The sequence below is a fragment of the Podarcis vaucheri genome, assembly GCF_965113315.1.
Source record: "Podarcis vaucheri genome assembly, chromosome: 14".
Classification (NCBI taxonomy): Eukaryota; Metazoa; Chordata; class Lepidosauria; order Squamata; family Lacertidae; genus Podarcis; species Podarcis vaucheri.
In genome coordinates, this window is record NC_138752.1 from 44,275,886 (window position 1) to 44,281,365 (window position 5,480).

At 44.3% G+C, this 5,480-nt stretch overlaps 1 long non-coding RNA gene across 1 annotated transcript; it reads left to right on the forward strand.

Annotated features, from left to right (window-relative positions):
• Window positions 1-661: 661 nt before the first annotated feature.
• Window positions 662-4,191, forward strand: LOC309518168. Its single transcript, XR_014213382.1, has 3 exons — window positions 662-718; window positions 1,233-1,285; window positions 4,151-4,191. It is a non-coding gene; the product is annotated as an uncharacterized lncRNA (long non-coding RNA).
• The last annotated feature ends 1,289 nt before the right edge of the window (window positions 4,192-5,480 follow it).

The window sequence follows — 5,480 nt, forward strand, 5'->3', positions numbered from 1 at the left end:
AAAGAAAAAGGCCCTGAAAAGTGCTTCTCGGGAAACTGGTTTCATTCCAGAAATAATAGCTCATTGCAGATTGATTCTGCATTAGTCTGTAGTGTGTCCATTTGAAAACCTGTGTAAAGAGATGTAGGTAGTCCTGGAATTGTAGGGGGAGTGAATGCATCCCCACTGGCCCAATGACATGGTGGGTAGGCATACACCAAGATCACAGTCATCACTTCCTTCTTCATTCACCTAGGGAATGTGCAGGGGCGAAAGGGCATGGATAGCCTACTTAAGGAGAGGATTTTCAAATGTGTATCCAATAACCACCCCTGCCCTTGTGGGTGCAAGATCAAAAGCAGCATGTTGAGGATGAGCATGGATGATTTTGGATTGGGAAAAGCAACATTTTTGTGCTACGAAAGGGACAGTGTGTACACAACCTCAGTATTTAAGGACCTGCAGATGTTGCAAGTTAACTGGGTCCCACTGTGGATATTGTTGTGAGTTTGGGGCGTTAGTCTGGATGATATCCTGGTACCCTCTAGGCCTGCTTAGAATCAAGGAAAAGAGGCTGTGTTACCAGTGGAACCAGTTCCTTTGTTACGATAATTGTTTTGGCTGGGTTATTAAGTAACATATCCAAAGAGGTTGCTCTGTTGCCATAGAGACAAATGGGTGGGCCTTTTCCCACCTCACCTGGCTGGATGCCACATCAGCCTATGAACAAGAACAGTAGGTCAAGGGGGGCTGTGCACAGAAAGTGTGTGTGAGAGAGTTTTGGCAGATGCTGGAAGCTGGATACACAGAGGCAGACCTTGCTCTGTGCTGAACCTAAGCTGTGACTTGGGGGCGGGGGGCAAGATCTGTTGAAGTATTGATTCTGAGAGCCACTCCATGCTATGCTCAGATTGCATAAATGTGTAAATAAAACCATATATCCTAAAGACATCACAGTCTCTGCTGAACTTCATTCTGAGGAAACTGAACCGTGGGTAAACACAGGCACCCCTGGAGCCACAAAGGCGAACAAATGGCAGTCAATGCAGATGGGTAAGGAAGAGAATGGGCTGATAGCTGAGGAGGGAGACATGATTGGTGCAACCCAAGATTCAGTGCCGAAAGGAAGCTTGCTGGCATTCCAGTTTGGTTTAGTGCATCCTGCAGCTAGCACATGATTAGAAAGCTTCTGCTTGTATCTGAAGGTTTAAAATGTAAATGCAACCTTTTTGTTATCTCTCTTCCAAGGCCAGTTGTCTCTCTATCTCTCTTCCAAGGACACTCATTTCTTGAGTCAACAGAAGCAGTGAGTTCTCAAAAGTCAGGGCAGGAGGGGAGGGAATATCCTGACAATGGCTGTTCCATTAATTCACCAAAGAGCAGAAACTCCATCTGCAGAGGGTGGGGCGGGGGGATACACTGAAGAGTTGTAGCTGTAATAAAAATGTTTTTGAAGCATATATACTTCAAATGCTTAGAATCTGAATCAGAGCCCTAGCCGGGAGAGTGCTTCCTTTTACCTTATCATTGATCAGGTTTGTAAGGATCTTCCCAGAATATAAAATATGCACACCACAAATACACACACACACACACACACACATCCCACACATGCCCCTCCCCAATACACACAAACAGTATTAACTCCAAATTTAGGAACATTGGATGCTGCTTTATACTGAGTCGGACCATCAGTCAATCTAGCTCAGTATTGTCTACACTGACTGGCAGCATCTCTCCAGGGTTACAGGCAGGGAGTCTCTCCCAGCCCTACCTGGAGATGCTGGGGATTGAACCTGGGACCTTCTGCATGCAAGGCAGGAACTCTGCTACTAAGCTGCAGCCATTCTCTAAAGAATGGCTTGCCCCAGACGCTCTGGGTGGTTTCCAACAGAATAAAAACACAGCAAAACATCACACGTTAAAAAATTCCCCAAAAAGGGCTGCCTTCAGATGTCATTGGGAAATTGTGTAGTTGTTTATCCGTTTGACATCTGACGGGAGGGCAGGCGCCACTACTGAGAAGGCCCTCTGCCTGGTTCCCTGCAGCTTCACAGTTCTCAACAAGGGAACTGCCAGAAGGCCCTTGGAGCTGGACCTCAGTGTCCAGGCTGAACGATGAGGGTGGAGACGCTCTTTCAGGTATACAGAGCTGAGACTGTTTAGAGCTTTAAAGGTCACCACCAACACTTTGAATTGTGCTTGGAAATGGGAGTTGGTGTATATACTTTAGGACCAGTGTTATATTTTCCTGGTGGCTGCTCCCAGCCACCCACCTGGCATCCGCATTCTGGATTAGTTATAGTTTCTGAGTCACGTTCAAAGGTAGTCCCACATAGAGCGCATTGCAGTAATCCAAGCAGGAGATAAACAGTGCATATACCATTCTGGCAAGACACTTGCTTGCATGTCAGGCAGAGCCAATGAGCAAGCAGCCAGAGGTTTCTCCTGTTCCTCCTCCTCACTGGGTGGGTCACGATTGTGGTCTGGACCAGAACAAGAGGCAAGTGAACAAGCAAGAAGGTGACCTATACCCTCCTGTACTGCTCCCTCTGTGACTTGAATAAAACCTTTACTGAACCCTTCTAATTAAATCTGCCAGGATGCTCAGATGTATTTTATATCCATCAACTCCTTTTGGATCAACCTACATCTGTCACTCTCAGTGTGGCCAAGCAGAGCCAGCATGATGTACAGTGGTACCTTGGTTTGCAACCGTTTTGGATTACAACCATGTCAAACCCAGAAGTGCATGTCCCTTTTTTGGATTTCAACCCATTTTTTTGGATTACAACCAATTTTTTTTGGGGGGGGGAGGCCCCATTGGCGAAAGTGCGCCTTGGGTTACAACCTGTTTTGGTTTACAACTGGAACTCCGGAACGGATTATGGTTGTAAACCAAGGTACCACTGTAGTGGTTAAAATGTTGGACTAAGAACTTGGAGTCTAGAGTTCAAATCCCCTCTTGGCTATGAAGTTCACTGGGTGACCTTGAGCCAGCCTTGAGCCAGTCCCTCCCTCCCTCTCTCTCTTTTCTCTTTCTCTCTCTCCCCTACCTCGCAAGGTTGTTGTGAAATATAAAATATGAGAACCACATCTGCCACCTTGAGCTCTGCAGAAGAAAGGAGTGATACAAATGAAATAAATAAATAAAAACATGCCCCCAGTAATGTGTCGATACACTCATATAATATTCAACTGACATTCTCACTGTTACCATCAGCGTGGGCCTATCTGACAATCAACTGAGTATAATGCTCCATGCATCTGATTGCTTTGGGGGATTTATGCCCCAGCACTGCCCTTGAAAATTCATTCCCAGGGTAGCTTATGCAACATGATAAAAAGCAGCAATACGCTAATAAATGCAGTGTAAAAACAGAATCTGAAACCTATGCAGTAATTAAATAACAGCTAAGGCAGCCAAAAAGTATCAGAAATAAAATACACATGATGTTTGTATTAGGCATGCTAACAGAACAAAACACAGGTTCAACTCTCCCTCCACACATGGAATATTATGGAAGGATGATTTAGACTAAACAGCATAATTTCAACAATGACGTCATGATCGACTTGGATTTAATGCTATGTTTTGGGTCTTTGCTTCTCATGGTGTTCTTGATTCAGGAAGGGGTTCACATCAGATTCCTTTCTAAAACATCGGGGAAAACCTTCATGTTAACAGTGCCTTGCAAGGCACTTTGAAGCCCTGACTTTGGGACTTCAAAGCACATTGCACCTAATGTCATTGTGATGTCAGGCAATGGGCAGTTGGGTGGCCCATTACCCATCAAATTTGGCCCACAAGGTCCATCCAGAAAAGGATCTGACCTGTGGAACCAAAGAGCCCACCCCTGCAATAAGCTATTGTTTGCCATACTTTAAGGTGTAAACTGGCCCAGTGTGTTGTATTTGTGGGTTCCCCCCCCCCAAAAAAAGGTAAAAATTAGAAGGTATCAGTCAGTGTCTTTTAGTTTTGCATTTTGTTTCAGGGCAGTAGGGAGACAGAATCTGCCAGAACGTCTTTTGAAAGTTGTCTGAAGCCATTTTATCCCCTTAAATTAAAACAGGTTGCCTTCCCCCCCCCCCTTTAAGTGAGTGTTAACGCTTTCTGCATCTCAAACCTCCTACATTCATCTGTTTCTCTTGATCGTTACATTTATGACAGAAGTTGTTTCACTCTCTAATTTGTGGGCTGCTGTTTATTAAGGCTGGTGAGTTCGTCAGATCCGTTTTTACTGTAAATCTCTCCCCATAAGGTGCTGCTCCTCTCTGTCATTTTATTGCCGCAGCTATTTCTAGCTGTGAACCCTGGGCTAGAACAATAATCTCATTTAATTGTTAAAATAAATCAATTAAAATCTATTAAAGCCGCAAATCTTCTGCAGACTTAACCCTGGACCTGAAAGACTGCCAAGAGAAACAGACTTCACGCTGCTTCCAAAAGATGCTCAAGGTTGGACTTGAACGTGTTTCCAAAGCGCTGCCCCATTGAATTACAGTCATAGGACACCCACCCCATAAGTAATTTTAAAATCAATTCTTCCCAGGAAACTCTGGGCGTTGTAGCTCTGTGTGGGGAATAGGAAGTCTCCTCTAACAACTCACAGCAGCCTTAACAAACTGCAGATCCCAAGAATCTTTGGGGGAAGCCACGACTGTTTAAAGTGGTATGATACTGCTTTAAGTGGAGAATGCAGACAGGGCCTTAAACACACTTGAATAGGAAGCAAGAATAATACAGCGGAAATATGTACAGGTTTGCATTTTTTCCATTCTATAATGGATATGTGCCAAATATATTTTGCCCCATACCAAAAAGTCTGCATTCCTATATGCTGTTATCAAAGAAAGATAAAAGAGTGTGGTGGAGTCTCCTTCTTTGGAGGTCTTTAAGCAGAGGTGATTCTATGATTCTATGAGTAATCTCTTCTTCAGTTTCATTCTACAGTGATCATCATATCTGTCAGACTTTGCAGTCTGGACGGAGGCAGTCATGGGCCAATCTGGGGAAACCACTTTTGCCACTCCGGCACGAGGTTGGATTAAAATTAAATCCATTCACTTATTCCTACCTGTTGCTAAATTTTCTGTTCTGGATGGTATTACAAAGCTCATGCATATCTTCCTCAACCAGTTTTTCAGCTTTCTGACTTTGTGCCTCATTCAAAAGACTCCACCCACGTCCCCCCTCCCTTTTTTTTTTGCACAGTCAGGGAATTTATAATCCTTTCCTGGAGCAATTGTTAGAGGGTGCGGAGATGCACTGAATGTGACCTACCACTTGCTACTGGTTCCACCCAAGCAACGAGTCAAAATGATGTTGAACGTGATGGTTATGTCGATTACAAGGCAGCATTTCTCAAAACTTTTTGAGAACAGATTTATTTGTTTCCCCTCCGTACATCAAATAACTGTTTGTGGGACAGAGGTACTGGGAATAGTGCAAAGGAAAGGTTGCTTTTACTGTCTACCACAGTACAGTGGTACCTCGGGTT